The sequence below is a fragment of the Hyla sarda genome, chromosome 1 (assembly GCF_029499605.1).
Source record: "Hyla sarda isolate aHylSar1 chromosome 1, aHylSar1.hap1, whole genome shotgun sequence".
NCBI classification, from domain to species: Eukaryota; Metazoa; Chordata; class Amphibia; order Anura; family Hylidae; genus Hyla; species Hyla sarda.
Genome location: NC_079189.1, coordinates 55,542,153 through 55,568,752, shown reverse-complemented (window position 1 = coordinate 55,568,752; position 26,600 = coordinate 55,542,153). Strand labels below are relative to the sequence as shown.

Genomic DNA, 26,600 nt, shown 5'->3' with positions numbered 1-26,600 from the left:
GCATCACCAATTGTACTTTGTAATTACATCAATCATTTCCTAACAAAATCTACGGCGAAACAAAAAATAATTATTTGTTTCTATGCAGTGCATTTTTTGGACCACTGTGTAGGTCCCGTTACAAAGATACTGTTAGATCAACTGGCCCCAGAAAGTTAAACAGATTTGTAAATTACTTCTATTAAAAAATCTTAATCCTTTCAGTACTCATGAGCTGCTGAAGTTGAGTTGTTCTTTTCTGTCTAAGTGCTCTGATGACACCTGTCTCGGGAACTGTCCAGAGTAGAAGCAAATCCCCATAGCAAACCTCTTCTACTCTGTGCAGTTCCTGAGACAAGCAGAGATGTCAGCAGAGAGCACTGTTGCCAGACAGAAAAGAACAACTCAACTTCAGCAGCTGATAATTATTGGAAGGATTAAGATTTTGTAATAGAAGTAATCTACAAATCTTCAGATGCAATGAAGGAATAGAAATGATCGGCAACTCACCAGTCTTCTCTTTAACCCCTTAAGGACCGGGGGTTTTTCCGTTTTTGCATTTTCGTTTTTTGCTCCTTGCCTTTAAAAAAATCATAACTCTTTCAATTTTGCACCTAAAAATCCATATGATGGCTTATTTTTTGCACCACCAATTCTACTTTGTAATGACGTCAGTCATTGTGCCCAAAAATCTACGGTGAAACGGGAAAAAAAATCATTGTGAGACAAAATTGAAAAAAAAAACACCATTTTGTAACTTTTGGGGGCTTCCGTTTCTACGTAGTACATTTTTCGGTAAAAATGACACCTTACCTTTATTCTGTAGGTCCATATGATTAAAATGATACCCTACTTATACAGGTTTGAATTTGTCGCACTTCTGGAAAAAATCATAACTTCATGCAGAAAAATTTATACGTTTAAAATTGTCATCTTCTGACCCCTATAACTTTTTTATTTTTCCGTGTATGGGGCGGTATGAGGGCTCATTTTTTGCGCCGTGATCTGAAGTTTTTAACGGTATCATTTTTGCATTGATAGGACTTATTGATTTTATTCATTTTTTCATGATATAAAAAGTGACCAAAAATGCACTATTTTGGACTTTGGAATTTTTTTGCGCGCACGCCATTGACCGTGCGGTTTAATTAACGATATATTTTTATAATTCGGACATTTCCGCACGCGGCGATACCATTTATGTTTATTTTTAATTTTATTTACACTGTGTTTTTTCTTTTATGGGAAAAGGGGGGTGATTCAAACTTTTAATAGGGAAGGGGTTAAATGATGTTTATTCACTTTTTTTTTGCACTTTTTTTTTGCAGTGTTATAGGTCCCATAGGGACCTATAACACTGCACACACTGATCTTTTACATTGATCACTGGTTTCTCATAAGAAACCAGTGATCGATGATTCTGCCGCATGACTGCTCATGCCTGGATCTCAGGCACTGAGCAGTCATTCGGCGATCGGACAGCGAGGAGGCAGGTAGGGGCCCTCCCGCTGTCCTGTCAGCTGTTCGGGATGCCGCGATTTCACCGCGGCTATCCCGAACAGCCCACTGAGCTAGCCGGCATGCTTTCGGTTTCACTTTAGACGCGGCGTTCAACTTTGAACGCCGCGTCTAAAGGGTTAATAGCGCGCGGCACAGCGATCAATGCCGCGCGCTATTAGCCACGGGTCCCGGCCGTTGTTAGAGGCCGGGCCCGAACCGCTATGACGCGGGGCCACGCCGTGGCCCCGCGTTATAGATCGGGAGTGGACACATGACGTTCCAGTACGTCATGTGTCCTTAAGGGGTTAAAATAGGTTTCTTTATTCACTCATACTCACAGCATGAAATGCAATCAGGGAGAGGGATCAGTGCAGGGGGGGGGGGGGGGCTGGTAGAAGTAGTCGGCTACTACTTTTACCCCCCCTGCACTGATCCCTCTCCCTGATTGCATTTCATGCTGTGAGTATGAGTGAATAAAGAAACCTATTTTAAAGAGAAGACTGGTGAGTTGCCGATCATTTCTATTCCTTCATTGCATCTGAAGATATGAAGTTTTGTCAAGTATCACCGCACCGCCACATCTCTATTAATATTTCTCCGTATTAGCGTCATACCCGATTTAAATCAATGAACTGCAGCGGCTTTTGCAGGTGCAGAGACCTGTCGTTGCTGCTGGCTTCTCTGCCCCTGCCTGTCCTGGGGTCTAGAGCCCTGCTGCCGCCGCTTCTCTCCCCCTGTTATCGGCGCTGCTGCCCCTTCTCTCCCCCTGGCTATCGGTGCTGCTGCCCCATTGCCTCCCCCATCCCCGGTTGTATAATTACCTGTTGCCGGTGTCAGGTCCGCGCTGCTTCAGGCCTCTGGTGTGCGTCCCCTGCGTCGTTGCTATGCGCTGCGAGACGCAATGACGAGTGACGTCACTCATTATTGCGCTGTGCAGCGCATAGCAACGACGCAGGGGATGCACACCCGAGGCCTGAAGGCCTGTTATTTTTCATTTGCACAGCCCACTGTTACAAAGATCTGTCAAACGCCAGTGGGGTGTAAATGCTCACTATACCCCTTATTACATTACGTGAGGGGTGTAGTTTCCGAAATGGGGTCACATGTGAGGGGGTTCCCTGTTCTGGCACCACGGGGGGCTTTGTAAACGCACATGGTCTATTCCAACCAAATACTCTCTCTAAAATCCCATTGTTGCTCCTTCCCTTCTGAGCCCTCTAGTGCACCCACAGATCACTTTACATCCACACATGAGATATTTCCTTACTCGAGAGAAATGGGATTACAAATTTTGGGGGACATTTTCACCTATTACCCCTTGTAAATATGAAAAATTTCGGGTAACATCAGCATTTTAGTAAAAAAAAAATGCAATTTTTCATTTTCACATCTAACTTCAATGCAAAGTCGTCAAACACCTGTGGGATGTTAAGGCTCACTGTATGCCTTGTTACGTTCCTTGAGGGGCGTAGTTTCCCAAATAGTATGCCATGTGGGGTGTTTTTCGCTGTTCTGTTTCAGCAAAATTCACTTTCCAAAATCCCATTGTCGCTCCTTCCCTTCTGAGCCTTGTAGTGCACCCACAGATCACTTTACATCCACATATGAAGTATTTCCTTACTCGAGAGGAATTGGGTTACAGATTTTGGGGGCTTTTTCTCCTTTTACCCCTTGTAAAAATAAAAAATATGGGTCTACAAGCACATGTTAGTGTAACAAATGAAGATTTTGAATTTGAGCCTGCACTTTGCTGCTATTCCTGTGAAACACCTAAAGGGTTAACAAACTTTCTGAATGTCATTTTGAATACGTTGAGGGGTGCAGTTTTCAAAATGGGGTCCATTATGGGGTATTTAAAATTGCTGCTGAACTTTGAAGCCCTCTAATGTCTTCAAAAAGTAAAAACATGATAACTTTATGATGCAAACATAAAGTAGACATATTTTATATGTGAATCAATATATAATACAATGTCTATTTTCTTTACAAGCAGAGAGCTTCAAAGTTATAAAAATTGAAAATTTTTCATGAAATTTTGGAATTTTTCACCAAAAAATGATGCAAGTATCGACAAAAATTTACCACTAACATAAAGTGTAATGTGTCACAAAAAAACAATCTCAGAATCAAATTAATTAGTAAAATCATCCCAGAGTTATTAATGCTTAAAGTGACAATGTTCAGAATTGCACTGGTCCTTAAAGGGGTACTCCGCCCCTAGACATCTTATCCTTTGGATAGGGGATAAGATGTCAGATCGCTGGGGTCCCCCTGCCATAGACTTGCATTAAGGGGACAGGCCGTGATGTCACGAGGGGCGGAGCTGTGACGTAACGATGCTCCGGCCCCTATATTGCCCGTCATTACATGCAGAGCAAACTCGCTCTGTGCAGTAATGATAACGCGGTGCCGCAGCGGCGGGACCCCGGCGATCTGACATCTTATCCCCTATCCAAAGGATAAGATGTCTAGGGGCGGAGTACCCCTTTAAGGTCAAAATAAGCTCAGTCCCCAAGGGTTTAAGAACTAAAAAAAAATTATGGAAAAAAATTTAAAAAGTGTAAATACATGTGATTAAGCCCCTTTCCTAATAAAGGTTTAAATAACCCCCTTTTTCCATTTATTGCAAACAAAAATAAACTTAAACGTGAATGGTGTCGCCGTGTGCAGAAATGCCCGAACTATTAAATGTAACATTAATCAAACCACACGGTCAATAGCATAAACAAAATACCAGAGTCCAAAAATGTTGATTTTTGTTTTGGTCACTTCATATACCAGAAATAAGTTAATAAAAAACAATCAAAAAGTCCCATGGTACCAATAAAAACTACAGATCACAACCCAAAAAATGAGCCTGAGCCCTCATCTAGTCCCGTGAGGACAATTTTTAGCATACTCCTTTTATTTACAATAGGTTAACAGTTTTTTAAAAGTAGTAAAATAAAAAGAAATGTATAAATTGGGTATTGTTTTAATCGTATAGACCTATAGAATAAAGATAGCTCTGTGATGGCCCAGTACTGGATGGTGTGTCCCCGTACGTTTCTCCTGCCCTGTCAGGCAGAGTCCCTCCATGTCCCCCTTCAGTGTAACCCCTATTGTATATTTGTTTGTATTACTAGTGTACTGTTGCTTTAAATATTATACCATGTGCTTGTTACCCAGGAGGCACTAGTGACCAGGTGACACCCAAGTGACCAATAGGATCCTTGCTAAGCTCCCCTATAAAAACCAGTGGTGGGGCTACAATCTCTCTCTTGGAGCTCTTAGCTCTTGTTCCTGAGGTCCAGTTCAGTCAAGTCGTCTCAGAGTGTGTCCAGAGAATTGGAGGCCTCAAGCCTAAAGTCTGCAGCCGCAAGTCAGCTCAAAGTCATCTTTATGTCAATTGTCAAGTCAGTCAAGTCAAGTCTTCTATATACTGCAAGTCCCAGCAAGCCTACGAGGTCCACCTGTGTCACTGGTCACCTCCTTGGGATATTGGCTGTACTGCATAGACTGTATCAACTGTCTACCCTCAGTAAAGCTACCGTTGTCCGTAACTTGGCGTTGGTGCCCAGCCCAGTACCAGCGGTATTACCTTCGGGTGGTTAAGGCTAAACCACACCCTGGCATCACGACAAGAAGGGATTAATAGCATCTACCCCCAGGGATACAACATCTGCCCTGCATTGCACCCCGCTATACCACAGCTCTATCTGTATACTGCTGCTATCTCTATTGGATCCCTCGAGGCTGTGTTCACACACTCCATGTCTTGCTGACGCTTTTTCTATTTTTTTTTAGCTGTGATTTTCCCACAATTGTTCAACTCATGAGCAATACTTAATACAATGTTGGAGATTGTGGCAGAAACAGCCAAAATGCAGTAAAAACGTGTGAAAAAGGAAGTAAACATTCAATGTGCGAACACAGACTAAAGACTTCAAATCTTCATAAAACACTTCAATTGTGATTATAGGTGAAATCCCTTTCAGCTCATGGCAATATTTCTCTAAAAACACACCTTGAATAAGAATATGCATCAAAAGTGCACATAATGTGAACTAGCTTCAACCCACTTATGAATCTAATGAGCTCACCTGGACAAACTCCAGCACTAGCAGCCTGATTAGATGACCAGGTGCAACGGTCAAATGCCACACCCTCAGCCAGAGGATTCATAGGAAATGTAGGCAGAATTACAGAACCATTTCAGTAATGGATTTACATCTAAAATAAAGCCTAACCCATGCCTGCCATATCAGCTACAAAAGGTAAGTGCAAGGCATACTCAAGAACCTCTACATTGTTCTCTATTTATAGTCCTGCTGCACTATATAAGTGAAAAAATCCTGGGGTGCTAATTGTTAATCTTGGTCATGGTTTAGTCTGTTCTCAATGTGATTTTCACAAACAGTTTTTTTATTTATTTTTATTTTTTAAAGGGGTACTCCGGCCCAAAGGCATCTTATCCCTATCCAAAGGATAGGGGATAAGATGTCTGACCACGGGGGTCCCGCCACTGAGGACCCCCGCAATCTTGCATTTGGCACCCACCTCTTTGAGCTGCACGCTGCGCTGCCAGCTCACAAACTGCCGGGTGCTGACCACGGGGCCGGAGTATCGTGATGTCACGACTCCGCCCCCGTGTGACATCACCCCCTGCTCCCGCTATGCATGTCTATGGGAGGGGGCGTCACGCCCCCTCCCATAGACTTGCATGGCAGGGGTAGGGGGGGGGGGTTATGTCACACGGGGGCGGAGTCGTGACATCACAATATGGGGGCGGAGTCATGACGTCACGATACTCCGGCCCCTTGGTCGGCACCTGGCAGTTTTTGAATGCAAGATTGCAGGGGTCCCCAGTGGCGGGACCCCCGCGGTCAGACATCTTATCCCCTATCCTTTGGAAAGGGGATAAGATGTCTTTGGGCTGGAGTACCCCTTTAAAAAAAAATTATAAATAAATAAAAACACTGTTTGTGAAAATCACGTTGAGAACAGACTAAACCATGACCAAGAATAAAAATTAAATCCTTTGGATAGGGGATAAGATGTCTTATGGCCGGAGTACCCCTTTAAGTATTCAAAAGCAGCAAATCACAAAGCAAACTATATAAAACTGTTATTTTTATAATCCTACTGACCGGCAGATTAAAGCTGAAATTTCATTTTTACCACTAAACTGCCACAATTTTACCTATTCAGCATTTTTTTTTTTGTTTTGCAATACCTTACTATGGTACAATAAAGGGGCCACTAAAAATTCATCCCACAAAAAACAAGCCCTCATACAGCTCTGCTGATGGAAAAAATAAAAATGTTATATCTCTTAAAAGGGAACTTAAAGAAGCTTTGTCGGGAAGGGGTTAAAGGGTACCTCTCATCAAATAAACTTTTGATATATTTTAGATTAATGAATGTTGAATAACTTTCCAATAGCATGTTAATGAAAAATATGCTTCTTTCTATTGTATTTTTCCCGATCAGTCCTGGCAGCAAGCATTTCTGATTCATGCTGGAGTCCTAAACACTCAGAGCTGCCAGCCTGCTTTGTTCACAGCCAAACAGGCTGTGAACAAAGCAGGCTGGCAGCTCTGAGTGTTCTCCTTTGTGAACAAAGCAGACTGGCAGCTCGTAGTTGTTACGCCGAGCGCTCCGGGTCCCTGCTCCTCCCCGGAGTGCTCACGGCGTCTCTCTCCCTGCAGCGCCCCGGTCAGTCCCGCTGACCGGGAGCGCTGCACTGACATGGCCGTCGGGGATGCGATTCGCACAGCGGGATGCGCCCGCTCGCGAATCGCATCCCAAGTCACTTACCCGTCCCGGTCCCCTGCTGTCATGTGCTGGCGCGCGCGGCTCCGCTCTCTAGGGCGCGCGCGCGCCAGCTCTCTGAGACTTAAAGGGCCAGTGCACCAATGATTGGTGCCTGGCCCAATTAGCTTAATTGGCTTCCACCTGCTCCCTGGCTATATCTGCTCACTTCCCCTGCACTCCCTTGCCGGATCTTGTTGCCTTGTGCCAGTGAAAGCGTTTAGTGTTGTCCAAGCCTGTGTTACCTGAACTCCTGCTATCCATCTTGACTACGAACCTTGCCGCCTGCCCCGACCTTCTGCTACGTCTGACCTTGCCTCTGCCTAGTCCTTCTGTCCCACGCCTTCTCAGCAGTCAGCGAGGTTGAGCCGTTGCTAGTGGATACGACCTGGTTGCTACTGCCGCAGCAAGACCATCCCGCTTTGCGGCGGGCTCTGGTGAACACCAGTAGCCTCTTAGAACCGGTCCACCAGCACGGTCCACGCCAATCCCTCGCTGACACAGTGGATCCACAACCTGTAAGCCGAATCGTGACAGTAGATCCGGCCTTGGATCCCGCTGAGGTGCCGCTGCCAAGTCTCGCTGACCTTACCACGGTGGTCGCTCAGCAATCGCAGCAAATTGCCCAACAAGGACAGCAGCTGTCGCAGTTGACCGCCACGTTACAGCAACTTCTGCCTCTGCTACAGCAGCAACCATCTCCTCCGCCAGCTCCTGCACCTCCTCCGCAGCGAGTGGCCGCTCCTAGCCTCCGCTTGTCCCTGCCGGACAAATTTGATGGGGTTTCTAGACTCTGCCGTGGATTTCTGTCTCAATGTTCCCTGCATATGGAGATGTTGTCGGACTTGTTTCCTACAGAACGGTCTAAGGTGGCGTTCGTAGTGAGCCTTCTTTCAGGAAAGGCCTTGTCTTGGGCCACACCGCTCTGGGACCGCAATGATCCTGCCACAGCCACAGTCCAGTCCTTCTTCGCTGAAGTCCGTAGTGTCTTCGAGGAACCAGCCCGAGCTTCTTCTGCCGAGACTGCCCTGCTGAACCTGGTCCAGGGTAATTCTTCAGTGGGCGAGTACGCCATCCAATTTCGTACTCTTGCTTCCGAATTATCATGGAATAACGAGGCTCTCTGCGCGACCTTTAAAAAAGGCCTATCCAGTAGCATCAAGGATGTGCTGGCCGCACGAGAGATTCCTGCCAACCTGCAAGAACTTATCCATTTGGCCACCCGCATTGACATGCGTTTTTCTGAGAGACATCAGGAGCTCCGCCAGGAAAAAGACTTAGATCTCTGGGCACCTCTCCCACAGCATCCTTTGCAGTCTACGCCTGGGCCTCCCGCCGAGGAGGCCATGCAAGTGGATCGGTCTCGCCTGACCCAGGAAGAGAGGAATCGCCGTAGGGAAGAAAATCTTTGTCTGTACTGTGCCAGTACCGAGCATTTCTTGGTGGATTGCCCTATTCGTCCTCCACGTCTGGGAAACGCACGCACGCACCCAGCTCACGTGGGTGTGGCGTCTCTTGGTTCAAAGTCTGCTTCTCCATGTCTCACGGTGCCCGTGCGGATTTCTCCTTCAGCCAACTCCTCCCTCTCAGCCGTGGCCTGCTTGGACTCTGGTGCCTCTGGGAATTTTATTTTGGAGTCTTTGGTGAATAAATTCTGCATCCCGGTGACCCGTCTCGTCAAGCCGCTCTACATTTCCGCGGTCAACGGAGTCAGATTGGATTGCACCGTGCGTTACCGCACAAAACCCCTCTTAATGTGCATTGGACCCCACCATGAAAGGATTGAATTTTTCGTCCTTCCCAACTGCACCTCTGAGGTCCTCCTCGTTCTGCCATGGCTCCAGCTTCATTCTCCCACCCTTGACTGGACCACCGGGGAGATCAAGAACTGGGACTCTGCTTGCCACAAGAGATGCCTCTCCCCCCCTCCCAGTCCCGTCAGGCAAGCCTCAGTGCCTCCTCATGGCCCCCGTCCTTGTGTCACCCTGCCCCGTGCCAAGCTTCACCCTCTGCCCTCCCTCCCCATTCCCACTCCTGCTGTACTGCCTGCCTTTGAGGAAACCCTCCATTCACTCCCGGTGTCTTCGTCCCAGGTAAAGCAGTTGTCGGACAAAAAAAGGGGGAGACCTAAGGGGGGGGGGGTACTGTTACGCCGAGCGCTCCGGGTCCCTGCTCCTCCCCGGAGCGCTCACGGCGTCTCTCTCCCTGCAGCGCCCCGGTCAGTCCCGCTGACCGGGAGCGCTGCACTGACATGGCCGTCGGGGATGCGATTCGCACAGCGGGACGCGCCCGCTCGCGAATCGCATCCCAAGTCACTTACCCGTCCCGGTCCCCTGCTGTCATGTGCTGGCGCGCGCGGCTCCGCTCTCTAGGGCGCGCGCGCCAGCTCTCTGAGACTTAAAGGGCCAGTGCACCAATGATTGGTGCCTGGCCCAATTAGCTTAATTGGCTTCCACCTGCTCCCTGGCTATATCTGCTCACTTCCCCTGCACTCCCTTGCCGGATCTTGTTGCCTTGTGCCAGTGAAAGCGTTTAGTGTTGTCCAAGCCTGTGTTACCTGAACTCCTGCTATCCATCTTGACTACGAACCTTGCCGCCTGCCCCGACCTTCTGCTACGTCTGACCTTGCCTCTGCCTAGTCCTTCTGTCCCACGCCTTCTCAGCAGTCAGCGAGGTTGAGCCGTTGCTAGTGGATACGACCTGGTTGCTACTGCCGCAGCAAGACCATCCCGCTTTGCGGCGGGCTCTGGTGAACACCAGTAGCCTCTTAGAACCGGTCCACCAGCACGGTCCACGCCAATCCCTCGCTGACACAGAGGATCCACTACCTGTAAGCCGAATCGTGACAGTAGTGTTTAGGACTCCAGCATGAGTCTGAAATGCTTGCTGCCAGGACTGGTAGGGAGACCCCTAGTGGTCATTTCTTCAAAGTGGAAAATTTAATAGAAAGAAGCATATTTTTTAATAACATGCAATTGTGAAGTTATTCTGCAGACATTAATCTATAATATATGAAAAGTTTTTTTTGATGAGAGGTACCCTTTAAAGACATATTCCACATATTGGGCAGGTAATCATTCATGTATCCTGATGTGACATGGACACCGCATTATGAACTGGTTAAGTAATGGAGTGCAGGTCCGGACCCCATATAAATGATCACAAAGCATTTGAGGTCGGCCACATTTATATTAGGAAATTCTTTTATAGCTTTTCTGGTAAAGACTCCATTATAATAGCGAGGTTACATTTAATATATTCAGTGGCGTGTTCTGTTTATCTTGAACCCACCATGATAGGAAATTCATGAATAAAAATTAATCTTCGGAGTTGCCAACGCCAGGGTCAGAAATGACTGCTGCCATGCCAGCTTTGCATGCACAAATTGCTTGTGGTATTTTGGGAGCCAGCTGCGCTCGCTCTTCAGTCACTGTGAGCAGAATGCATGACATATAGATCACACTAATTGTAGAGGGCTCCAAACAAGATACATGCGTTTAATATTTAGCCATATTTTACTTATTAAACCTTCATTGACTTCTCACTTTATGCTGGAAAGGATCACATTTTCCCCTCATTATAAACAATAACAATGTAAAATGAATCCACAAACAATTAGACAGCCTCCATTTATTATTTATATGAGCTTGTCTATCCATGCAGGATCTTAAAAGGATAGTCTGGAAAAAAACAACGTATCCCCTATCCACAGGGGGGTCTGACCACCGGGACCCCCTGCAATCTGCCAGGTACCCCAGCTCTGAGAGTAGCACGTGCTTTATTCTCAATGGGAGCGCTGAAGAGACTTGAGTGCTGTACTTGTGCATAGAAATTAATGGAATGCATGCCGTCTGTAGCACGTACCCCTCTCAGAGAGCCGCGGGGCCAGGCGGATCGCGGGAGTTCCCAGCGGTTGGACACCCCATGATCGATCGCTTTTCCCCTGTCCTGTGGATAGGAGAATATTTTTTTTGCTGGACTACCCATTTAAAGTGCACCTACTTTAAGAATGAGCAGTCTTGTGTGTACATGAGGTGTAGCGCTATTTCTGGCCATTCATTTTTAGTTGTCGCTGAGCTAGTGGGTGGAGCCTAGACTCTAGTATATCTCCCATACACTGTACACACAGAAGAAGGGTTCCTAACCCCCTTTATCTCTAAAGCACATTCTCATAAGCAGAATGGAGAACATTCTAGAGTAATACTGAGCAGTGTAAGCTGTTAACTATAGACTCTGCAGTCTCTCTGTCTGCTCCTGGCTCTCTTCAGCTAAACTCACCTCTTCTCCTTCTCTCCATAGATTTGTATGGGCAGCATATAATCTGATCCCTCGATGATCTGATCATTTGTATTGTCAAATTTTCTCTCAAGACAGACTAGACTGGGTTTAGTTATGAGTTCAGGCAGGAAGGCGGAAAGAAAGGAACTTGATAAAAGCAGTAAGGGCAAAAAGTTTATTTTTTTTTTTTGCTTGATTTCTTTGCAAAGTTTGTTAAAATGAAGGGGATGTTTTTTTTTTTTTTTTTTTTTTTTTAAGCACAAATTGTTCACAAATTCTATTGCATAGGCAATAGTAAGGGATATATACAGTGCATAGTGAAAGTATTCGGCCCCCTTGAACTTTTCAACCTTTTGCCACATTTCAGGCTTCAAACATAAAGATATAAAACTGTAATTTTTGTGAAGAATCAACAACAAGTGGGACACAAGTGGAAAGAAATTTATTGGATATTTCAAACTTTTTTAACAAATAAAAAACAGAAAAATTGGGCGTGCAAAATTATTCACCCCCTTTAAGTTAATACTTTGTAGCGCCACCTTTTGCTGTGATTACAGCTGTAAGTCGCTTGGCGTATGTCTCTATCAGTTTTGCACATTGAGAGACTGAAATTTTTTCCCATTCCTCCTTGCAAAACAGCTCGAGCTCAGTGAGGTTGGATGGAGAGCGTTTGTGAACAGCAGTTTTCAGTTCTTTCCACAGATTCTCGATTGGATTCAGGTCTGGACTTTGACTTGGCCATTCTAACACCTGGATATGTTTATTTGTGAACCATTACATTGTAGATTTTGCTTTATGTTTTGGATTATTGTCTTGTTGGAAGACAAATCTCCATCCCAGTCTCAGGTCTTTTGCAGACTCCATCAGGTTTTTTTTCCAGAAAGGTCCTGTATTTGGCTCCATCCATCTTCCCATCAATTTTAACCATCTTCCCTGTCCCTGCTGAAGAAAAGCCCAAACCATGATGCTGCCACCACCATGTTTGACAGTGGGGATGGGTTGTTCAGGGTGATGAGCTGTGTTGCTTTTACGCCAAACTTAACATTTTGCATTGTTGCCAAAAACTTCGATTTTGGTTTCATCTGACCAGAGCATCTTCTTCCACATGTTTGGTGTGTCTCCCAGGTGGCTTGTGGCAAACTTTAAACAACACTTTTTATGGACATCTTTAAGAAATGGCTTTCTTCTTGCCACTCTTCCATAAAGGCCAGGTTTGTGCAGTATACGACTGATTGTTGTCCTATGGACAGAGTCTCCCACCTCAGCTGTAGGTCTCTGCAGTTCATCCAGAGTGATCATGGGCCTCTTGGCTGCATCTCTGATCAGTCTTCTCCTTGTATGAGCTGAAAGTTTAGAGGGACACCAGGTCTTCGTAGATTTGCAGTGGTCGGATACAACTTCCATTTCAATATTATCGCTTGCTCCTTGGGATGTTTAAAGCTTGAGAAATATTTTTGTATCCAAATCCGGCTTTAAACTTCTCCACAACAGCATCTCGGACCTGCCTGGTGTGTTCCTTGTTCTTCATGATGCTCTCTGCACTTTAAACGGACCTCTGAGACTATCACAGTGCAGGTGCCTTTGTACGGAGACTTGATTACACACAGGTGGATTCTATTTATCATCATTAGTCATTTCGGTCAACATTGGATCATTCAGAGATCCTCACTGAACTTCTGGAGAGAGTTTGCTGCACTGAAAGTAAAGGGGCTGAATAATTTTGCACCCCAATTTTTCAGTCTTTTATTTGTTAACAAAAAAATTTCGTTCCACTTCATGATTGTGTCCCACTTGTTGTTGATTTTTCACAAAAGTTACAGTTTTATATCTTTATGTTTGAAGCCTGAAATGTGGCAAAAGTTCTAAAAGTTCAAGGGGGACAAATACTTTCACTATGCACTGAAAGTATCTTCTTTTTCAGAGATCTGGGAATTCATCATGTGAACTGTGACCAATCTCTATACGGCACTACAGAATTTACTGGCATTATATAAGCAAGAGAAAATAAAAATGAATACTTTCCTCCACCTCTAATAATGAGGGTATAGCTATAGACTCAATCAGTTCCATCTCACCTGTTCTCTGCATCCTTGGAGCTTTATCCATTGCTGTATTGAACCATGCTTCTATGGTTATAGACTACATTCTTCATAGAAAGGTGCTGCAACAGTGACACATAGAGGTAAACAGTAGGTACTGCTTCAAAAATAATTATTTCTTGATATTACACAATCATTAAAAAAAAATCCCCTATAAATATATGTCCTTAGCCTTTCATAGGTTGTGACTATTTCTTGGAGAGACAGATTGCAACTAATATCGCTGTCAATACATCTAAATCTTTCCCAGCTTCCTGAATGGCAAACCTAGAGTAGAGAAGGGATTTATCCTCTGCTTTTTTACTGCTACATACTGTAACTTGCCAGCCAATGAGGACTCTAGGAAAGCTAGACTACAATCATTATAGAAGCTACAATGCCGGAAGAAGACCCGTGCCAGGGCTCAATATGTCAATTGCCGCCAAGCCAATTACTGGGCGAAGCGGGACATCTCTGAGGCCAGTGATTCAATGAGCCGAACATGACGTATTGACCATAGGGAACTGGGTAGAGGAGCGCACAGGGACAACAGGGGGGCAACAGAGGCAATTGGGGAGCAGCGGGAGGTAAGTAGATGTTAAAGGGGTATTCCAGGAAAAAACTTTTTTTTATATCAACTGGCTCCAGAAAGTTAAACAGATTTGTAAATTACTTTTATAAATAAATCTTAATCCTTCCAATAATTATCAGCTGCTGAAGTTCAGTTGTTCTTTTCTGTCTGTCAACAGTGCTCTCTGCTGACATCTCTGCTTGTCTCAGGAACTGCACAGAGAAGAAGAGATTTGCTATGGGGATTTGCTTCTACTCTGGACAGTTCCCGAGACAAGTGTCATCAAAGAGCACTTAGACAGAAAAGAACAACTCAACTTCAGCAGCTCATACGTATTAAAAGGATTAATATTTTTTAATAGAAGTAATTTACAAATCTGAAAGTATGTCTAGTTTACACAAGTGCTGGTATGGGAGGAGTGGGGTAAGCTAACCCTAGCTGCAGCTAAACCAGAAAAAAAAACACTTCCCCGTATACTGTGTTATAGTAAAATATGTAATGAATAGTATTTTTGGTCTGCGCTGCTAGGGGTATGAGAAAATAGTAGATGTATATGGCGTACCTGGTCTTGTAGAGAAGTTTGTCAATGAAGAATTAATCTGTACAGCAGGTAAGAGTGGTGATGAAACACAGTATATCTTTGCTGGATACTTCTGAAAAATGGGGGTGGCAGTTAGTGATATTTTACACTTGGCATTTAGGTTAAGCATACATATGATATAAAGAAATGTATACCTGACGTAATATTGCATAGAATTAGTGCATAGGAGTGCCCCGGACAGTCTGTTGCTATGGGAGACGCCGGGTTTATGTTGCGCTAATTTGCGCTCTAAAAAATATATAAAATGAAACTAAGATCAAAAAGGTAGAAGACCAATAGTTCATGAGATAGCAAGAACCAGTTGTAATCCTATCTATACACTGGGAGGTGACACAATGCAAAATAGAGGGAGCATGGGGTTCTATGAGGCTAATGAAGCGGCATACTACTACAGAGCATCACTTTACCGGTCGTTTGTGCTCTGTCTGTCCATCCGGTTGGTGTGTATCCCCTGCGGTGTGAGTCCCGTAAATTGTTGCTGGATGCTGGTATTATCCCTCGTTGCGGTACAGCAGGAGATCGCCCCGGCCGGTGGCGTCTCAACCGAGCTGTAGTGCGACTTCCGAGTGAGATATAAGCAGTGACGTCACTACGGCGGCTTCTGTGGTCCACAATACCTCGAAGAGTTTCAGAAACTATGAGTCGGTTTCCTTCGTCTGCCTGCAATGTCTATACTACGGACATGTAGCATATACACAAAAATAATACAATATATATATTGTGGCCGCCATACAGAATTACTTTTAAAATTTGGTCTCCACTTACCCCGTGCCCATAAAATATTCACATAAAAGTGTTCACCGAGACGGGACTTGGGGGATCCTTAAATAGGCACTGTCAGATACAAAAACTTTTGATATGTTGTAAAGCATGTATAACCAATAGGTTTTGCAATTGCTTTCATTAGAAAAATGTCAGTATTTCATACTGAAAAAGTTGGACACATACTAGTTCTGCTGTGTCCATGTGTCATCACCTATGTCATGGACACACTTCCTTGATTGACAGCTGTGAGTGCAGGGGTCACAGCTGGAGGAAAAATCCTCCCACTGTCAGCTTGTGTCCCGCTACTGTCAGTGAGGACAAGCTGGGAGTTGTAGTTTTGCTAATACTAGGGCATACTGAGGGAGGGGGCGGAGACCTGCACAGTGAGGCCACACCCCCTCCCTTTTAGAGGAATTCAGACTTGTGAGCTAAACTAAAAATGTAATAAAAAAATAAATAAAGGTGCTAGACACATAAAAATTTGATGTACATGGTCAGGATTAGGTACTTGTTACGCCGAGCGCTCCGGGTCCCCGCTCCTCCCCGGAGCGCTCGCTACACTTCCCTCACTGCAGCGCCCCGGTCGGTTCCACGGACCCGGGGCGCTGCGTTACCACCTCCGGCCGGGATGCGATTCGCGATGCGGGTAGCGCCCGCTCGCGATGCGCACCCCGGCTCCCGTACCTGACTCGCTCCCCGTCAGTTCTGTCCCGGCGCGCGCGGCCCCGCTCCCTAGGGCGCGCGCGCGCCGGGTCTTTGCGATTTAAAGGGCCACTGCACCGCTGATTGGTGCAGTGGTTCCAATTAGTGTTTACACCTGTGCACTTCCCTATATCACCTCACTTCCCCTTCACTCCCTCGCCGGATCTTGTTGCCCTAGTGCCAGTGAAAGCGTTCTTTGTGTGTTCCTTGCCTGTGATTCCAGACCTTCTGCCGTTGCCCCTGACTACGATCCTTGCTGCCTGCCCCGACCTTCTGCTACGTCCGACCTTGCTTCTGTCTACTCCCTTGTACCGCGCCTATCTTCAGCAGCCAGAGAGGTTGAGCCGTTGCTAGGGGATACGACCTGGTCACTACCGCCGCAGCAAGACCATCCCGCTTTGCGGCGGGCTCTGGTGAAAACCAGTAGTGACTTAGAACCGATCCTCTAGCACGGTCCACGCCAATCCCTCTCTGGCACAGAGGATCCACCACCTGCCAGCCGGCATCGTGACAGTAGATCCGGCCATGGATCCCGCTGAAGTTCCTCTGCCAGTTGTCGCTGACCTCACCACGGTGGTCGCCCAGCAGTCACAACAGATTGCGCAACAAGGCCAACAGCTGTCTCAACTGACTGTTATGCTACAACAGTTACTACCACAGCTCCAGCAATCATCTCCTCCGCCAGCTCCTGTACCTCCTCCGCAGCGAGTGGCCGCTTCTGGAATACGACTATCCTTGCCGGATAAATTTGATGGGGACTCTAAGTTTTGCCGTGGCTTTCTTTCCCAATGTTCATTACACTTGGAGATGATGTCGGACCAGTTCCCCACTGAAAGGTCTAAGGTGGCTTTCGTAGTCAGCCTGCTGTCTGGAAAAGCCCTGGCTTGGGCCACACCGCTCTGGGACCGCAATGACCCCGTCACTGCCTCTGTACACTCCTTCTTCTCGGAAATTCGAAGTGTCTTTGAGGAACCTGCCCGAGCATCTTCTGCTGAGACTGCCCTGTTGAACCTGGTCCAGGGTAATTCTTCCGTTGGCGAGTATGCCGTACAGTTCCGTACCCTTGCTTCAGAATTATCCTGGAATAATGAGGCACTCTGCGCGACCTTTAAAAAAGGCCTATCCAGCAACATTAAAGATGTTCTGGCCGCACGAGAAATCCCTGCTAACCTACATGAACTCATCCATCTTGCCACTCGCATTGACATGCGTTTTTCCGAACGGCGTCAGGAGCTCCGCCAGGATATGGACTCTGTTCGCACGAGGCGTTTCTTCTCCCCGGCTCCTCTCTCCTCTGGTCCCCTGCAACCTGTTCCTGTGCCTCCCGCCGTGGAGGCTATGCAGGTCGACCGGTCTCGCCTGACACCCCAAGAGAGGACACGACGCCGCATGGAGAATCTCTGCCTGTACTGTGCTAGTACCGAACACTTCCTGAAGGATTGTCCTATCCGTCCTCCCCGCCTGGAAAGACGTCCGCTGACTCCGCACAAAGGTGAGACAGTCCTTGATGTCTACTCTGCTTCTCCACGTCTTACTGTGCCTGTGCGGATGTCTGCCTCTGCCTTCTCCTTCTCTGCTGTGGCCTTCTTGGACTCTGGATCTGCAGGAAATTTTATCTTGGCCTCTCTCGTCAACAGGTTCAACATCCCGGTGACCAGTCTCGCCAGACCCCTCTACATCAATTGTGTAAACAATGAAAGATTGGACTGTACTATACGTTTCCGCACGGAGCCCCTTCTAATGCGCATCGGATCTCATCACGAGAGGATTGAACTGTTGGTCCTCCCCAATTGCACTTCTGAAATCCTTCTTGGACTTCCCTGGCTTCAACTCCATTCCCCAATCCTGGATTGGTCCACTGGGGAGATCAAGAGTTGGGGGCCCTCTTGTTCCAAGGACTGCTTAAAACCGGTTCCCAGTAAACCTTGCCTTGTCCCTGTGCTTCCTCATGTAACCGGTCTCCCTAAGGCCTATATGGACTTTGCGGACGTTTTTTGCAAAAAACAAGCTGAGACTCTACCTCCTCACAGGCCTTATGATTGTCCCATTGACCTCCTCCCGGGCACTACTCCACCCCGGGGCAGAATCTATCCTCTGTCCGCCCCAGAGACTCTTGCTATGTCTGAGTACATCCAGGAAAATTTAAAAAAGGGCTTTATCCGCAAATCCTCCTCTCCTGCCGGAGCCGGATTTTTCTTTGTGTCCAAAAAAGATGGCTCTCTACGTCCTTGCATTGACTACCGCGGTCTTAATAAAATCACGGTTAAGAACCGCTACCCCCTACCCCTCATCTCTGAACTCTTTGATCGTCTCCAAGGTGCCCATATTTTTACCAAACTGGACTTAAGAGGTGCTTATAATCTCATCCGCATCAGAGAGGGGGATGAATGGAAAACGGCATTTAACACCAGAGATGGACACTTTGAGTATCTGGTCATGCCCTTTGGTCTATGCAACGCCCCTGCCGTCTTCCAAGACTTTGTTAATGAAATTTTTCGTGATCTCCTATACTCCTGTGTTGTTGTATATCTGGACGATATCCTGATTTTTTCTGCCAATCTTGAAGAACACCGCCAGCATGTCCGTATGGTTCTTCAGAGACTTCGTGATAATCAACTCTATGCCAAAATAGAGAAATGTCTGTTTGAATGCCAATCTCTTCCTTTTCTAGGATACTTGGTCTCTGGCCAGGGACTACAAATGGACCCAGATAAACTCTCTGCCGTCTTAGATTGGCCACGCCCCTCCGGACTCCGTGCCATCCAACGTTTTTTGGGGTTCGCCAATTATTACAGGCAATTTATTCCACATTTTTCTACCATTGTGGCTCCTATTGTGGCTTTAACAAAAAAAAATGCCGATCCCAAGTCTTGGCCTCCTCAAGCGGAAGACGCCTTTAAACGACTCAAGTCTGCCTTTTCTTCGGCTCCCGTGCTCTCCAGACCTGACCCATCTAAACCCTTCCTATTGGAGGTTGATGCCTCCTCAGTGGGAGCTGGAGCTGTCCTTCTACAAAAAAACTCTTCCGGGCATGCTGTTACTTGTGGTTTTTTTTCCAGGACCTTCTCTCCGGCGGAGAGGAACTACTCCATCGGGGATCGAGAGCTTCTAGCCATTAAATTAGCACTTGAGGAATGGAGGCATCTGCTGGAGGGATCAAGATTTCCAGTTATTATTTACACCGATCACAAGAACCTCTCCTACCTCCAGTCTGCCCAACGGCTGAATCCTCGTCAGGCCAGGTGGTCTCTGTTCTTTGCCCGATTTAATTTTGAAATTCACTTTCGGCCTGCTGATAAGAACATTAGGGCCGATGCTCTCTCTCGTTCCTCAGATGCCTCTGAAATTGAACTCTCTCCTCAACACATCATTCCTCCTGACTGCCTGATTTCCACTTCTCCAGCCTCCATCAGACAAACTCCTCCAGGAAAGACCTTTGTTTCTCCACGCCAACGCCTTGGGATCCTCAAATGGGGTCACTCCTCCCATCTCGCAGGTCATGCGGGCATTAAGAAATCTGTGCAACTCATCTCTCGCTTCTATTGGTGGCCGACTCTAGAGACTGATGTCGTGGACTTTGTGCGAGCCTGCACTATCTGTGCCCGGGATAAGACTCCTCGCCAGAAGCCCGCTGGTTTTCTTCATCCTCTACCTGTCCCCGAACAACCTTGGTCTCTGATTGGTATGGATTTTATTACTGACTTACCCCCATCCCATGGCAACACTGTTATTTGGGTGGTCGTTGATCGATTCTCCAAAATGGCACATTTCATCCCTCTTCCTGGTCTTCCTTCAGCGCCTCAGTTGGCTAAACAATTTTTTGTACACATTTTTCGTCTTCACGGGTTGCCTACACAGATCGTCTCGGATAGAGGCGTCCAATTTGTGTCTAAATTCTGGAGGGCTCTCTGTAAACAACTCAAGATTAAATTAAATTTTTCTTCTGCATACCATCCTCAATCCAATGGACAAGTAGAGAGAATTAACCAGATCTTGGGTGACTATTTACGACATTTTGTTTCCTCCCGCCAGGATGACTGGGCAGATCTTCTACCTTGGGCCGAATTCTCGTATAATTTCAGAATCTCTGAATCTTCCTCCAAATCTCCGTTTTTCGTGGTGTACGGCCGTCACCCTCTTCCCCCCCTCCCTACCCCCTTGCCCTCTGGTCTGCCCGCTGTGGATGAAATTTCTCGTGATCTTTCCACCATATGGAAAGAGACCCAAAATTCTCTCTTACAGGCTTCTTCTCGCATGAAGAGATTCGCAGATAAGAAAAGAAGAGCTCCTCCCATTTTTTCCCCTGGAGACAAGGTATGGCTCTCCGCTAAATATGTCCGTTTCCGTGTCCCGAGCTATAAGTTGGGACCACGCTATCTTGGTCCTTTTAAAGTTTTGTCTCAAATTAATCCTGTCTCTTACAAACTTCTTCTTCCTCCTTCTCTTCGTATCCCTAATGCCTTTCACGTCTCTCTTCTTAAACCTCTCATCCTCAACCGTTTTTCTCCTAAATCTGTTCCTCCCACTCCTGTTTCCGGCTCCTCGGACATCTTCTCTGTCAAAGAAATCTTGGCCTCTAAAAAAGTCAGAGGAAAAACTTTTTTTTTAGTGGATTGGGAGGGTTGTGGTCCAGAAGAGAGGTCCTGGGAACCTGAGGACAATATCCTGGACAAAAGTCTGATCCTCAGGTTCTCAGGCCCCAAGAAGAGGGGGAGACCCAAGGGGGGGGGTACTGTTACGCCGAGCGCTCCGGGTCCCCGCTCCTCCCCGGAGCGCTCGCTACACTTCCCTCACTGCAGCGCCCCGGTCGGTTCCACGGACCCGGGGCGCTGCGTTACCACCTCCGGCCGGGATGCGATTCGCGATGCGGGTAGCGCCCGCTCGCGATGCGCACCCCGGCTCCCGTACCTGACTCGCTCCCCGTCAGTTCTGTCCCGGCGCGCGCGGCCCCGCTCCCTAGGGCGCGCGCGCGCCGGGTCTTTGCGATTTAAAGGGCCACTGCACCGCTGATTGGTGCAGTGGTTCCAATTAGTGTTTACACCTGTGCACTTCCCTATATCACCTCACTTCCCCTTCACTCCCTCGCCGGATCTTGTTGCCCTAGTGCCAGTGAAAGCGTTCTTTGTGTGTTCCTTGCCTGTGATTCCAGACCTTCTGCCGTTGCCCCTGACTACGATCCTTGCTGCCTGCCCCGACCTTCTGCTACGTCCGACCTTGCTTCTGTCTACTCCCTTGTACCGCGCCTATCTTCAGCAGCCAGAGAGGTTGAGCCGTTGCTAGGGGATACGACCTGGTCACTACCGCCGCAGCAAGACCATCCCGCTTTGCGGCGGGCTCTGGTGAAAACCAGTAGTGACTTAGAACCGATCCTCTAGCACGGTCCACGCCAATCCCTCTCTGGCACAGAGGATCCACCACCTGCCAGCCGGCATCGTGACAGTACTGAGTGATATATTTAAAAAAAAGTTTTTTTCTTGGATCTGACAGGTACGCTTTAAAGCCAAAACGATATACGGTGAGTGCTCTCCAAATATATATGTATATATGGAAACCCTCCTCACATTCAAGTACATGCTGCTGAGCACAATGCTCTGAAGTTATATGAAGGATGCCCGGGATGACATGTGGCCGGGACAGAACTGTGGAGTGCTGCCATCTTACCCATCCTATGCCATCTGTTCTCATCCTGTAGTAAGTATGCCACAGAAATCAGAACATTTAACTTATTAATTGGCAGTAATTTGTATTATTAAAAATTTGAAGTAATAATATCTGAACAAATAAATGACAAACACAGGAAAAGTGCTTTAAAAAAGGTTTACACATTCATTGAGGGGGGGGGGATTTATGAAGGGGGGTGTAGGTGAATGTTTTTTTTACACCTTTAATTTGTGTGGTGGCACCAGATTTATTAAATGATTGCTTGGCATGTGATAAATATGGGGTACTACACATTTATACTTCAGTGCCCCACTTTGTATGGCTCCTCCTCTGTGTCTTGCTCTGTGACTTGTTAATCCGTTGCGACAAAATGTGCGACTTTTTGCCAAAAGCCGCACATGATAAATTCCTTACCATTTAAAAAAAAAAAAAAAACTTTTTTTTTATGTAACTACAAATCATGAGAAAATCATCTACGTGAAAAGCTGCAAAAAAGTAACTGCAACTCATTTTGAGGGAAAATATTGTCTAAATACCATGATAAATTTCCATACCCTTGTGTCTACTGTAAAGACTGCAGAAAGTCACCACCAATTATATTAGTTTTGTCAGCAATGTTTTTACTAGGTTGCTTTAAAGGTTGTTGCTAGTATTCCTAGTGTCAGGGAGGCTAGTCCTGATCTGGCACACCCCAACAAGTTTGCCCTGTTGGCGGATGAGGGGGATGCCATTTCAGAGGTAGCAGAACTGCAGCAGGACTCTGCCTCTGACCGCCAGGGGGGTGTCTGCTCCAGTAAGGAGGGTGGGATGAGGGGGAGTGCAGGCCAGACAGGTGCTGGTAGTGGGGGACTCAATTATTAGGGGGACAGACAGGGCGATCTGTCACAAAAACTGGGATCACCGAACAGTGTGTTGTCTTCCTGGCGCTCGAGTTCAGCATATCGCGGATCGGGTTGACAGGTTGCTGGGTGGGGCTGGAGAAGAACCAGCAGTCATGGTACATATTGGCACCAATGACCAAGTAAGAGGTAGGTGGAGTGTCCTTAAAAATGATTTCAGGGACTTAGGCCGCAAGCTTAAGGCAAGGACCTCCAAGGTAGTATTTTCTGAAATATTACCTGAACCACGAGCCGCACCAGAGAGGCAGCAGGAGATTAGGGAGGTAAACAAGTGGCTCAGAAACTGGTTTAGGAAGGAGGGGTTTGGGTTCATGGAGAACTGGGCCGACTTCGCTGTCGGTTACCGTCTCTACCATAGGGACGGGCTGCACCTCAATGGGGAGGGTGCAGCTGTGCTTGGGGAGAAGATGGCTAGAAGGGTTGAGGAGTATTTAAACTAGGGACTGGGGGGAGGGAACCTAAAATGTAGAGGGGGAAGATAGTGTAGATAGAGAGGGGGGACTTATTAATGTACCTGGGGGTGGAGTGAAGGGAGGGGTTAGAATAGTTAATAGGGATAGGCATCATAGGAAGAAAAAACACACACCATTGAATTGCATGTTGACTAATGCCAGAAGTCTGTCCAATAAAACAGATGAACTGGAGGCGTTGATGTCTGAGGAGGATTATGATATAGTGGGTATAACAGAGACTTGGTTGGACGATAGCTGTGACAGGGCGGTCAACATACAGGGTTATAGTCTATTCAGGAAGGATCGGACAAAACGGAAAGGGGGATGAGTTTGTCTTTATGTAAAGTCCAGTCTGAAGGCCGCACTGCGGGAGGATATATGGGAGGGAAACGATAATGTGGAGTCATTATGGGTAGAAATATATGGAGCTAAGAATAAAAAAATTCTGATAGGGATTTGCTACAAGCCACCAAACATAATGGAAGAGCCAGAAGATCAATTACTGAGGCAAATAAACAAGGCAGCAAATCAGAATGAGGTGATAATAATGGGGGACTTTATCCTGATATAAACTGGAAGACTGAGACCTGTGAATCTCATAAAGGAAACAGGTTTCTGACTATAGCTAATGACAATAATCTGTCCCAAATGGTGCAGAGCCCGACCAGAGGGGGCGCCCTACTAGACTTAATATTAACCAACAGACCTGACAGAGTAATTAATGTGCAAGTAGATGGAAACCTAGGAAATAGTTATCATAATATAATACATTATAACTTGTTCTACAATAAAGGAATCTCACCAGGGGCCACAAAAACAATGAACTTTAGGAAGGCAAAGTTTGATCAACTCAGAGAAGCCCTTAACAATATAAAATGGGATAATGTCCTCAAAAACAAGAACACTGACACTAAATGGGAGACTTTTAAAAATATCTTAAATCCTCACTGTAAGATGTATATACCTTATGGGAATAAAAGGGTCAGAAATAAAAGAAAACCAATATGGATGAATAAGAACGTTAAGGAGGCAATAAATGACAAAAATAAAGCATTTAAGCTACTAAAACAGGACGGCAGTGAAGAAGCATTAAAAAGCTATAGAGAAAAATGTAAAATATGTAAAAAAAAATCTGATAAAAGCCGCAAAAATAGAGACAGAAAGACTCATTGCCAAAGAGAATAAAACTAACCCCAAAATGTTCTTATATAAATAGAAAAAAGGTTAAAAATGAAAGTGTTGGCCCTTTAAAAAATGATGAGGAAGAAATTATAAACGGGGATCAGGAAAAAGCAAATATATTAAACAAATTCTTCTCCGCTGTATTCACCGAGGAAAATTAAATGCCAGGAGAAATACAGCGAGATAAGGTAAACTCCCCAGTACAGGTCACCTGTCTAACCCAGGAAGAAGTACAGTGACGCCTACAAAAAATCAAAATAGACAAATCACCAGGTCCAGATGGTATTCACCCCCGAGTTCTAAAGGAATTAAGTAATGTAATAGACAGACCCCTATTTAATATTTAGGGACTCTATAGTGACAGGGATTGTTCCCCAGGACTGGCGCATGGCAAATGTTGTGCCAATATATAAAAAGGGGTCAAAAGGTGACCCCGGGAATTATAGGCCTGTTAGTTTAAAGGGGTATTCCAGGAAAAACTTTTTTTTTTATATCAACTGGCCCCAGAAAGTTAAACAGATTTGTAAATTACTTCTATTAAAAAATCTTAATCCTTCCAATAACTATCATCTGCTGAAGTTGAGTTGTTGTTTTCTGTCTGGCAACAGTGCTCTCTGCTGACATCTCTGCTTGTCTCGGGAACTGCACAGAGTAGAAGAGGTTTTCTATGGGGATTTGCTTCTAAACTGGGCGGTTCCCGAGACACGTGTCATCAGAGAGCACTTAGACAGAAAAGAACAACTCAACTTCAGCAGCTCATAAGTACTGAAAGGATTAAGATTTTTTTATAGAAGTAATTTACAAATCTGTTTAACTTTCTGGAGCCAGTTGATATATATATAAAGTTTTTTTCCTGGATAAGCCTTTTAACCTCCGTTGTATGTAAATTGTTTGAGGGTTTTCTAAGAGATGCTATTTTGGAGCATCTTGATAAAAATAAATGTATGACTCCATATCAGCATGGATTTATGAGGGATCGGTCCTGTCAAACTAACCTGCTCAGCTTTTATGAGGAGGTGAGCTCCAGACTGGACATGGGGGAATTGCTGGATGTCGTATATCTGGATTTTTCCAAACCATTTTACACGGTTCCACATAAAAGGTTGGTGCATAAAATGAGAAGGATTGGGCTGGGGGAGAATGTGTGCAAGTGGGAAAGCAACTGGCTCAATGATAGGAAACAGAGGGTGATAATTAATAGTACTTATTTTGATTGGGTGACTGTTACTAGTGGGGTATCACAGGGGTCAGTCTTGGGTCCTGTTATATTTAATATATTCATTAATGACCTTGTAGAGGGGTTGAATAGTAAAGTAGCAATCTTTGCAGATGATACTAAACTCTGTAAAGTGGTAAACACTATAGAGGACAGTGCACTGTTACAAATGGATCTGGATAGGTTGGAGGTTTGGGCTGGGAAGTGGCAGATGAGGTTCAACACTGATAAATGTAAGGTAATGCACATGGGGAAGAAAAATCCAGACTGGGATTATGTTTAAATGGGAGAACTCTGGGGATGACTGACTTGGAAAAGGACTTGGGAGTCTTAGGTCTTAGTTAACAGTAAATTTAGCTGTAGTGACCAGTTCAGAGATCTCTCCCATGATTTATTTATACCCAGGACTGTATGTATAACAAGGGCGCATCCTCTACGTTTAGAGGAAAGAAGGTTTCTACACCAGCACAGACGGTAAGACGGTTCTTTACTGTAAGAGCAGTGAGACTGTGGAATTCTCTGCCTGAGGAGGTGGTCATGGTGAACTCTGTAAAAGAGTTCAAAATGGGGCTGGATGCATTTTTGGAGAATAATAACATCGCTGGTTATGAATACTAGATTTATAGGGACAGAACGTTGATCCAGGGATTTATTCTGCCATATTAGGGAAGGAATTTTTACCTCCAGTATGTGGGTTTTTTGCCTTCCTCTGGATCAACTCAGTAGGGACTCATTAAAGTTATAGGTTGAACTTGATGGACTCTAAATCCTGGTGGTCTAGAGTGGGTTATTAACTATGATCTCTTACGATATACACTGTGCCAACTTTCTACATGTTTTTACCAAGTGGGGTTTAAGGGTTAAAGTATAAATGTATACACTCTCCGTGAGCTTCCTCCAACTACAGCTCTAGTAAGCTTGTG

At 45.8% G+C, this 26,600-nt stretch overlaps 1 protein-coding gene across 1 annotated transcript in view; it reads right to left on the bottom strand.

Annotated features, from left to right (window-relative positions):
* LOC130353397 (uncharacterized) overlaps positions 1-26,600 on the bottom strand; it is a 143,234-nt gene that overhangs the window by 107,254 nt on the left and 9,380 nt on the right. The window contains exons 2-6 of the mRNA XM_056555059.1: positions 15,566-15,634; positions 15,208-15,474; positions 14,935-15,028; positions 14,762-14,852; positions 13,626-13,711 (exon numbers count right to left, since the gene is read on the bottom strand). The gene's annotated coding sequence lies outside the window, so the exon portion shown is untranslated. The remainder of the gene's footprint in view (positions 1-13,625; positions 13,712-14,761; positions 14,853-14,934; positions 15,029-15,207; positions 15,475-15,565; positions 15,635-26,600) is intronic.